The following is a 12035-nucleotide window of genomic DNA, read 5'->3' on the forward strand; positions in this document are numbered from 1 at the left end:
CCACCCCAGTTTAATTTTTACCTCTGATCCCTCATACATCCTTCTAATCAACTTCATAATTTTGTCAGGGAATGCAAATCCTTCAATTGCCCTACTCATAAAATCCCAGATTACTTTGTTGAATGCTTTCTCTGCATCAAGACCCACCAACAACAGTGGTATTATCTTACCAGTCTGCTTCCCTCTGGATCATCATTGTTCTATTAATGTGGTCAAATGTCTGCCTCCCCTCCATAAAACTGCATGTATCCATACTCATCAATTTTGGTATCACCTTTGCCATTCTTTTTAGCCATTATAAACATAATCACTTTATAATCATGGTTTAGAATCGAAACAGGCCTGTATGGAGCTGGATCTGTTGGGTCTATACCATCTTTAGGTATTACAGCCACCACAGCTTTCTTCCAGGATGTTGGTACTTCTCCTCCTTTTAAAATACTGTTAAACAAAACCTTACAGATCTTTATCATTTTCATTCCTCCTAGCTTCCAAACTTCCACAGGAATAACTTCTATTCCTGGAGACTTTCCTGTAGATTGGTTGTACATCACCATTTTTATCTCATTTCCTCCTATCCTGTTAGTAATTGAGCCTCCTCTCTCTCTAGCCTTGGCACATTTAATTCTTCCATAAGCATTTCCATTTGTACTTTTTCTTGATTTCCACATTTCTCAGGTTTATACAGATTTTATAAAATTTCTGAAATATTTCTAATACCTCTATAGGATCTCTGGTTATTTTCCTTGTTATAGGCTCCATAAGCTTGACAACAACCCTTTCTACTTTTTGTTGCCTGAGCTGTTGACACACCAGGTGCTTCTTGACATAAAAACACCTTTTCTCATCTCATCCTCTTTAGTAACACCTCTTTAGTAACCTTGTACAACACTTGCATCCATGTATTATATTTATTTATTCATTTGCTTTTATTTGTTAACTGGGTAGATGAGCTTGCGCAAAGAACTTTTTCATCCACAACTTGGGCTAAGAAAGCAAGATATTTATACATAAATGCAATGCATGCATGCAAAAGTTCATCATATACAGGAGGTGGTAGTTTACAACAGGATAGACACAGTATAACTCCATATGTTGCATCTTTTGGCTTTTCCCGGTTAGGGTCACCACAGCGGAACTCCGGTCTGCTAATGATTGGTAGTTGATTTTGACATGCCAAGTTACCAGCCCTGATGCACACCCTTCAACGAAGGTACGCCCATTTATGCATATCTCCACACAGAAGACGCTCTAGCTGAGAGACGAACCGGACAGCGTCTTACTGTGTGGCGACAATGCTACTGCAGCACATACAGAAAAACTTTAAAGAAAATAAATACAAAAGTTCATCATATAAAGGTTTTACTTTACATTAGGCAATACACAGTGTCTGCTTATATCTTGCAATGACATGAGCCATGGACAAACTTTGAAAACAGTAGAACACACTTGTCCTTATTTAAAACTTAACATTTATTTCACAATGATTACAAAAACCCTAGTGCCTTGGCTCTCCAGCCTTCATGTAGCCAGGGTGTCAAAGTAACTGCTTTCATTTAAATATTTATTTTAATTATTCAGTTAATTACAAAGATATTCTTAAAGTGGCAACCATACAAAAATACACAGATAACATTTCTGAGTATTAAATACTCAAAAATGTTATCAGCTTATATTCTCGATCTATTCCTCTTAATCTCTTCTTTAATTTCTATTCTATTTTGCATAATTACTGCTCTTGCTTCTGTCCACATCAGGTACAATGTTGCATTCACAAAGATGTAGTGTGTATTGTACTTCACATCATTAACCAATTATTTAATTAATTTTTATGACTGCCAGCTGTATCTAGTTCAAGGTTGTGAGAGAGAGATAGCACTTATCCTGTCTCTCAGTGGCTGCAAGGGTGACAAAAAACATTCTGGATAGGATGGCAGTCTGCTGTCAATGGATAAACACACGCACACACACACACACACACACACACACACACACACACACACACACACACACACACACACACACACACACACTTTCACTGAAACATGATGTGCACAACTATGGGCAATCTGAGGATTACCATTTTACCTATGGCATATCTTTGGCATGCAAGAAGAAGCCAAGACTACCTGCAAAAGTCCACTTGGACTCAGTGATGGCATGCAGACTCAGCACGGAAGGCACCCCAGTCAAGAACCAAACTGCAGAACCAAGTACTGAGACAGGAATTGTAACCACTGTACCACTGCACGTCTCTGTGGAGTTTAGAAACTCCTACCTTATACAAGGCATCTGTCATGATATCTTCTCAAGTTCCAAAGAGGTTATAAATCCACTTTATTCATTCCTTAGTAGGCCCTTCATTGAATGTAATGCACTCTTCAGCATTTACCTTGCTAATCACCTAAATCAACTTGAGAAAGCTCAATCCTTCCTGACCAACAAGATCTCAGGTTTCAGTAACCTTAGCTACTCTTATATTCTAAAAGCTCTGTCCCTCTACACAGTGTCATATATATATTCCTGAGTGGTTATTTCTGCTTAGCCTTCCATACTATGGACCATCCTGCACTCTTTGAACTCCTTCACCTAAGCAGAACCAGTGGAAAAGAAAACACCCCTCCTAGAGTGTTAAACTTCTACTACCCCAGCAACAACACCAGATGGCATGACTGATACCTAACTCAACATATCCATAATTTCTGGAATAATCTGCCCTTACCTATCAAGCAGAGGATTGTAACCTTTAAAGCCAGTCTGGATGATTGACTGGGTGATTACAAATTTTTACTGTGTTTATGTGGAGAAAGACTTCTTAATGGTGACATTGTTAGTCTCCTACTAGTACTGGTGATGTGGCTGAGCTTCTCAGTAGTCTCTTTGGCTGTAAGTTTGATAGGAACCTATGACTCTATGACCCTTTCACAGTACAGACTCATACTACATATTAGCTCAGCATAGATTTTGGTGGTACAGAAGGACTGTTTGGCCTGCATTATATGCCTCTCTGCCCTTCTTCCACTTTGTTCTTCAAATGAGTGCGTCGACAAGAAAAAGCATAAAGGAGGTGGATGAGAGGCAAAACTAACCATTGGTTACCCTTTTTATTTATTTGATTTCTTGATCTGCTAAGTAAACTACTCCAGGGACCCTTTTCTGTCATCACCCAGGTGAAAAAACAATATAATGAATAGGTTGTAAGTTCAACAAGAGAATAATGACAGTAATTTATAAAACACTGGCTTCTAGTTTTCCAAGACATAATAGATTAGTAACATAACATTTTCAGTACATCTAGTAATCTGTGTACAGAATTTGTTCAGTATATTTGCAGATAAGAGCAGTTTCCTGTAGCTCATTTTGCCCAGTATATAACATCCGTTTGTTATGTTTCTAGTATTTACATGTCCCATATAGTACAATTAATAAACTTTCCATTGTTTTCAGTATGTTTGTAATCCTCATCATTTTCCAACATTTCACATATTTGTAGATAGCAACAATTTATAGTATGTCATTTCCAACTGTTCAACTTATAGTACTATTTTTTTCTGAAGATTCTAGTAGCTACAACTTCTGTATAGTACAATTCAGTCAGTGTTGCGGTAGGTTTGGTATCGTGGGTGCAACAGGACATGAGGAGTAGCAGGTTACAGAAGCAAGAGTGCATTTATCCTTAGAATTGAGCACGAGGATATCATATTTTAGTGAAAATACTATAGAGAAGAATAACAAAGCACTGAGTGAGAAATGTAGCAAGCAGAATAACTTATAGTTTACTGAGTGCACTTACAAAATTGCATTTATTAGATAAATAAGGCCATTAGAACCAATGGATCTTCTGCATACTGTAAGTGCTAAATGTAACTTCCTGAAACCTTGCTGCATGCATTCAGTGTATATTGAAATTAAAGAGTGATATTTATGATTAAATGACAGTAGAGTTCTATTATCCATTTTCTCTTAATCAGTGAAGGAGCAGGTATTCTTCAGACAATCAGTTAAGTTAGTCCTAAAATGAGGGGAGTCAGTTTCTTTGCTATTGTCAGAGGAGAGGTGATTCCAGTTAACAGGCAAAAGCTATGTCTTTCGGCTTTTCCCAGGTAGGGGTAACCACAGTGGATCTCTGGTCTGCAGATTGATTGGCAGTGAAGTTTTTACGGTGTCGAGTTGCCAGCCCGGTGACCAGCCTTCACAGAAGGCACACACACATACACACGCATGCACCTACCTGCATGTCTTTAAAACTCACTTGACCACAGGGAGGACATGCAAACTCCATACAGAAGGCTCTCCAGCTGAGAACTGGACTGGAGAATCTCTTGCTGTGACATGACAACGCTAACTGCTGCACCACTGCGGCCAGCCGATTACAATTAACAGGTACAGGTTTCTAAATGTTTTCTCCTATTGTGAAGACAAATTATGGCCTTTGTAGAGTTAAGGATTCTTATATGTTTGTTCTTAGGTTATAATGAGAAGCTCCTGCATTTAATTTCAGCCTCAGTGGGGTGGTCAATATCTGTTATTCAAAAGGTAGGTTAAAGGTAAGTGTTGATAACAGGAGGGTTGCACAAGCTGTGACAGGCAGGAAGTTGTTTTTTTTTTTCTAGGGCAAGTCAATAATATTCATGTTGGGGACCTATTACCTACCAATTTTGTTGGTGGCAGTTTGAATAAGTTAGATTTTCTGAGTTAAGTGCATTAACACGTAGTACATACTCTTAGGTGAGTCCATACCTACTAGTAGTTTCTATCCTTATTAAACAGACTGTAGAGGCATTTTATCCTATTTATAATGCTCTGTCATAAATATGTATGTATATATGTCTGCAAGGCTTCATTGGTTCATAGATTCATATGTGTATACTTGGTTAATGCTCAATAGAGCCCTAAGCCTAGCCATATAACCCAAATGTGATTTATGTAGGTGGTGATTTACTGGCTGCCCCTCTCCATCAGAGACATAGGAGTCAGATCAGGGTTGAATTTCTGATTACCCATCCACTGGTCCAAGCTGCACTTAAAAAGGAATAGGGATGAACTCTGCTTCACATGGATGGGGAGCCTGTTTCAGAGAATGGGAGTTCTCTGCAAAACATATCTGCATCTCCAACATGTCCTAGTTATGTTGCAAGCAAAATTTAGGTCTTTTAATCTAGTAGTTCTGATACTGTTTGTTTAGTGAATGCGCAAAAGTTTCATCATAACAGGGTCCAGGGATGCCTTGTATGCCAGGCAAAGATCATGTTCAGATGTCTGTATGATACTGAGTAAAGAGACAGAACTTTGAGGAGATCAGCATAGGACATTGTTTACTCCTTATATTCGTTTTGTAAGGAACCTTTGCGGACATTCCAGTTGCTGCATGTATCTCGTCAGGTACATATCAAAGGGGCATTATACTCTATGATGGGTCTGATGACAGCCAAGTACAGTGGTATGAGGTCCTATCAGTGAGCCAGCTAGCTGTCCAGTGTGTTATAAAGGGTTTTTGTACCTAGTTCCACAAGTTTGTTGACAGTGCCTGAGTGAGGTATTGTAACAGATGTTTTAGCCAGATTTAGGTAGGCATTATACACTACCCCCAGCTATTGCCTTAGTGACCTTTTCAAAGAAGTCCACCAGATTCAAGTAAGCATGACCTTCCCTTTGACAAAACCAAACTGGGATGGCTCCAGTGTTTGGAGGTCTCCTAAGTCCTTGCTGATAATTTCCATGATAAAAGACTAATCAGACTAATGGGTGTGTAGATTCCAGGACCTGTTGAAGGTTCTCCCTTATGAAGATGGATAGCCATTGCAGTCCTCCATTCATGTGGCACAAAGCCTGTTTTAAGACTATAGTTAAATAATGTCTCAAGGGGTCCTGCTAAGTCATATTTTTCAGAAGGCATGCTGGGATGCTGTTGGGGCTCACTGAGACCATGTTTTTGGTTTTAGTGTATGCAGCCAGTACATGCTCCCTTGTTATAGCTGGAGGGGTTATGTTTGAGGGTACTTTTGAAAGGATGGTTAGGAGTGAGAGGGGGGTAAAGTTGGAACTGAATTTGTCTGTTAACAGGTTTGCTATATTGCCAGGCTCAGTGAATGTGAAACCAATAATGACCAATTCAGCACATTGCTGTGTGCTGCCTTTGAGGTTTCTGACATAGCTGTAGAAGGCCTTATGGTTATCTTTCACCTGGGAGGCTATCATAACCTCAAGACTGGCTTTGCTTGACCTAATTAACCCTCTTAGTTGCCTATTTACTCTGATGAGAGAGTTTCTATTTTTATGGGAATTACCCTTCCTGATTTTTGCCATATTTTTTTCCTTTTGTTGTATATCCTGTTAAATTTCAGATGCCATCTGAGTGGTTTATTTCTATGGCTAGTCCTGGGATTACTTCTTGTAGGTGCAGCAGCCTCTATGTGGTCATTGACATGGTTGTACAGAGTTTCTGAGAGCAATTCAGCACAGGCAACTGTGTTCTCTGGGTTTGGAGGGGCATTGAATTGTGATGGTCCATCACTTAATAAAATGTAATTTGCCTTGGAATAGCTCCTAACTGTTAATGGTTTTAATGGGATTATGGAGATGATTTTGATTTCAAAGGAGGCAGCTTTATTTATTTACCAAGGAGGATGAGACATTGTAGGTGGGGGTGCAGTGTTCTCAAATATTTGTAAGCATGAGGTTCAGCATTTTGGAGTCTCTAGTGGGTGTATTCACTATTTGGTCAAAGGTGTTTGTATTTATAAAGTTCAGGAATATGTGTACCTCTAGATTTGAGGCTGTGTAGGATTCCCAGTCTATAGAGGGGTAACTAAAGTCCCCCATAAGTAGGGTATTAAGTTGGATGGTAAGTGTCTCCACTAGGTCCAAGTATGCATTGTAAACTTCTTGGGATATGGAGGGTGACCTGTAGCTAACTAGGATATGGTACAGGATTTTGTCTATGGTGATCTGCACATGGAGGAACTCTAGCACATCATCCTGTTTGGCCACCCTAAAGGTATGCTTATTATTTATGCATATTGAGACACCTCCTGTTTTTGCCCTTTTCTGAGCAGTCACTGGTCTAAAAGTGTGGAAGGCATTGAAACCTTGTACTGTTGGGCTACTCTCTGCTGCTTTAAACCATGTGGCTTGGTAACTGCACAAATGTCTATGTTCCTGAGTGTGAGGTGGGGTCAGAAGGAGTGTAGTTTTTTTTTTTTTTTAGAGTCCTGGCATTGAGCAGTATCACCTTGAGGTTCAGATGAGTTGCTTTGTGCTATGTTGGTAGGCTTGTCAATTTGACATTGCCTAAAAAAGGCATTATGGGGTGAATAAAGTTTTAGCCAGCATTTGATAGTTTAGAGGGGAGAGGTGGAGACCATCCTTGGAAAAGCAACTTCATTTTTATAGCAACAAAAAAGACAAATGAATAAGTGAATAAATAAGTACATAAACAAAAGGTTAACATTCAGAATACTGAGAGACTGAACAATATTCTGAGTCTGCCTTAGGCCGTCCTCTCTGTAGGCCATGCCTAGTTAATTTCTTGTGGCAGGCACCCAGAGGCCATCCTTACTAGGGGTCCAAACCACCATAACTGACACTGGTCAAGGTGGAAGAATGGTAGCTGTACTCCTAACTCTTGGCAGATTGCAGAGCTTCTTACTCTGTCATGTAGGGTTGCCAGCTTTTCGTATCAAGAATTCCGGACATGTATGTGAAAGCAAACTGTGTGCAGAATAGAAGTGTGCATTAACCTCCCCTCAAGGGGATTGTCATACAATATTACAGTACTCAGTCAAACATATTCTTATGTTCTTCAATATCAGTGACAGTATCCCTTAATTCTGGACTGTCCAGAAAAATTCTGGACAGTTGGCAACCTACTCATGGAGACTGGGTCTAGTAAACTTGTCAAGTGGCCTCATTACCACTGCTGGTATATTTGAGGTTGTCTGCTCTGTCACTACCCTAAGGTTGGGGACATAGATTTAGCATTCATTTAACAACTTAGTCATATGACTGAACTCTCTCTTCACCATCCCAGTGTGGTACAAGAATCTGGCACCTGTTGCCACTGCACCCACCTACTGGTAAATCTCCATTGGTTTAGCTGCTCACACTCATTTGCAAGGAGTAAGTAATTCACCCATTTCTTGAACAGAACCAGTACCTTAGATTTGACTGCACTCATTTTTATATCAGACACTCCAAAGTCAGCATTGAACTGCTGCTGTGTGTGCTGTAGATCAGTGGTCTCCAACCTTTTTTGCCCCATGGACCTGTTTCATGTAAGACAATTTTTCAGGGACCAGCCATTGCGCACACATAATAAGTAAGCAATAATGCCTGACAGGGAGTGGGTTAATGTGTAATTAATGCCTGTTCAGGGGTGTTATGAGGCCCAATGCCCTGGAAGGGAGTTAATTGCACTTTAAAACACACCCTGGAGGGCATTATTGTGCTTAGAAAATGGGTTCTCTATAAAACTGCTGTGTTGTACTTACTTATTTTCTTAAGTACTGTATTATTTTTTATATATTTTTGATGTAAAATAGTTCTCCCACCTAATGTTTCAAACTTGCTGTAGTTTATGTTAATGGTGTTGGAGGAAGCATTTTATATCCAAAATATAACGCTTAAAAAATCCAGGCATTTACTTTATTTTTTGATCCCTTACTCCTAAAACGTTTAGTTTATTGCAAGTCATTGGAGATTGAAGTTACTAAATAATGGCATGCATTTCAGTTTCAGACTATTATTTTCTTCAGAAAATTCATACTATCACAAATGTTTTTATTTAAATAAGTTTGTAATTTTATAAGAGCAGTAATTAAAATCTGTTCTTATTTTTGAGCCTTTGTTCCCTCTTTATTTTAGGGTTTATCCAGATTTCTTCAGAAGAAAGGTCTTGAGGTATGCAAACCTCTTTACTGCCACTTTCCCTTAGTCTCTCATGCACACCTCTGTTTCAGAAAATGTATGCTAATAATAATAATCAAGTAAAATATGTTCCTATTTTGAGCTTTTGTCCCCTGTTTATTTTAGGTTTATCCAGATATCTTGAGCTAAGAGTTAACAGAGCATACATTTCAACTGTCCTGTTTTTTGGCTTGTATGTTTGGTCCCATCCTCATAAAATGTGTAGTTTTCCGGCAAATGACTGGGGTTGAAGTCATGAAATAATTACAGGCATTTGAGTTTCAGACTTCATATCATTCCGATAATACAAGTGTCTATCATAAGTCTGAACGCACAAATGTCCAAACGCCGAAACTTCGAACTGGGAAGTTCGAAGTTTAAAAATAACAAAGCCACGGAACATCAAATTCTTTCCTAGGGAAAGAATTTGGTGGGCCATTTCCGTGGCTTTGCTATTTCCTCCACTGTGGTGCAATCTCAGAGTTGGTATATTTAAGTAGGGGAGTGTGGGGGTGTGGGAGGCAATGCCCCCCACATTAGAAACAGTATGCAGCGTTCGTGTGTTTCCACATTTTGTACCGGAACAGCAATTTTTTTCCCTGGGAAAAAAATCGCTGTTCTGAGTGTTCAGAGTTTTCAGTTTTTGAACTTTTGGGTTCAGTATTTACATAGTTGAAGTTTTGACACTTCAACTATGTGATATAGACCCGATAATACATGCTAATGGAAACCCTGTTGTTCTAGGAACTTTCTAAGTTTATAAGAACAATATTTAAAATCTGTCCTTATTTTTGGATGTTTATCCCATGTTATTTTTGGCTCTGTCCAGATTTCTTGGGTGGAGAGGTTGAGAGGTATAGTTGAGAGATACACAAACTTCTTAGCTGCTGCTGCTGATGCTGCCAGGAATCACTCTCACTCTTCAATTTCTCTGTCTGTCTGTCTGTCTCTCTCTCACACACAGACACACACACAATCTCTTCTGCTTTCATGCAAGGATTCATTCGCTCACACAGACAGAAACACACACACACACACACACACACACACACACACACACACACACACACACACACACACACACACACACACACGCACGCGCACACACACACACACACACACACACACACACACACACACACACGCACACACACACACATTTTTGGTTTCATTTACTTTTATTTTACACTCAATAAACATCAAAATCACTGCTTAGTGATTTGAATGTTCACTCTCTGTCATACACAGTCTCTTCTGCTTTCACACACACATACATTCTTCTTTCATGTACGCATTCACTCACACACAAAGACAGAAACATAAACACACTCATACACATACATACACAGATGCCCTTTTTTCTGAATGGTTTGGCGCCCAACATAAAAAGTTTTTTATTTTTTCTGTGGCCCGGTACTGGTACATAACCTGGATGTTAGGGACTGCTGCTGTAGATGACAACTAGCTGAGGGTAGAATGATCTGCATGCCATAAAGATGGGGCACTGATGTCTCCAGAATGGATACTCTGCAAAGCTTACCTGTACCTTGAAATCCTTTTAATGAAACTCAATTATATCAGGGTAAACAAGACCATCCCTTGGTGGTGGGCTGTGCTATTATAAATGTAGTCAGCTTACTGTTGCGAATGTAGCACCTCCCCACACCACACGGTGCCCCCATCCTAATCTACCTACACCATCCAGATTACTTTTTTCTTCCTTGTTCTCACAGTTTGTCTTCCTATTCAGTTATTCCTGTACTCATTCAACATATTTTAAAGAAACCATTTTTTACTTTTTTCTTCCTTGTTCTCACAGTTTGTCTTCCTCTTCAGTTATTCCTGTACTCATTCATCATATTTTAAAGAAACCATTTTTTACTACAAAAAGCAAACAAAAAAAAAAAACAAATAAATACTGGTAAAGTGCTCCTGCTAGAGTGGCACCCTAGGTGGCTATGTAGTTGGCCTCTGCCTAAGGCTGGCTATGCCCAAAAGGAAGGTATGCCAACCCAATTCACTCATTTCGGAAAATAAACCTTTCTCCTACAAACAATGCATACAGTCAAAGTGAGCATTTCCCAAACTGAGCAGAGGGCAATTTGTGCAATGGCACCTCCCCTCCCACCATCGCATGTCGTGAGATGATTGGCCAGAATTTCTGTGAAACTATCCAAAGTCATTCTCTGTGGCTTACCCAAACTCTTCCTATTACAGCTGCTGCCTCTCTGGCTTGTCCATACTTATCAGTCAGTTCTAGAGACCACTTTACTGTCACTGTATAAAAAGTTTCCTTATTTAACTCAATGGCTTCCCTCTCCTTCAGCCTTCCCTGTCAGTTCTAAGGTAACTGCAATGACAAACACCAGCCACCTTTTGACCACATCTCCTAGTTAGCACCCCAGTTCCTGAGGTCTTGAACAGACTCCATTCAGTCTTCATGTTTCCAGCTACTTCATAATACAGAAGAAGCTGTTCTTGTGGTAGGATTTGCTTTTGCTGGATGCTTGGGTTTCACAGCTTTCCCCAGCAACTCCACCTGTCTGAGGGAACTCAACAGGTGGTGATACGTTGGCAGCTCAGAATGTCTTTTTACCTGAACATCCATAACATATGGCCTCAGGTCTGATGGCATGACTGCAAAGTCAGTCACTGAGCTTTGAATCAAAGTCCCATGGTAGTGAGTACACTTATGAGCTGCCTTACATTCAAAAATACTATTCTTTGTGGACAGTTTGTGCCTTGCAGAGAAGTCCAATAATGATTTCTCACTCAGTTTCACATCGGGCAAGCCATGCCTCCTACTAACCCACCTCTCCATGTGTCTTCATTATTCCCCACATGAACTTTGAACTCACCCAGAGGAATTATGCTATTGTCAACGGAAATTAAAAAAGTGATTTAGGAAACTATCATAAAAGGTAAACACTTTTAAGGATCATATCCATGACAAGAAGAAATTTATAGTAAAAGCTGTGCATGTAAAACAATGTACAGCTTCAGTCTCTGGAGTATCCTGAGGAATGACAGTAGTTAGTGAGTGAAAGGAACCAAATAAGTGACAAAAGGTATTAACCTTCTATTTATAGTATTTTATAGAATCAGAAGAAATATGTGTATTTTTAGATATG

The 12035-nt window shown here is 39.5% G+C and overlaps 1 protein-coding gene across 1 annotated transcript in view; it reads left to right on the forward strand.

The window, feature by feature from the left end:
• The window catches only part of LAPTM4B (lysosomal protein transmembrane 4 beta), an 813365-nt gene that overhangs the window by 544871 nt on the left and 256459 nt on the right, over positions 1–12035 (forward strand). The window lies entirely within an intron of this gene.

Source organism: Protopterus annectens, chromosome 3.part0 (assembly GCF_019279795.1).
Source record: "Protopterus annectens isolate FY-2018-M chromosome 3.part0, PAN1.0, whole genome shotgun sequence".
NCBI classification, from domain to species: domain Eukaryota; kingdom Metazoa; phylum Chordata; order Ceratodontiformes; family Protopteridae; genus Protopterus; species Protopterus annectens.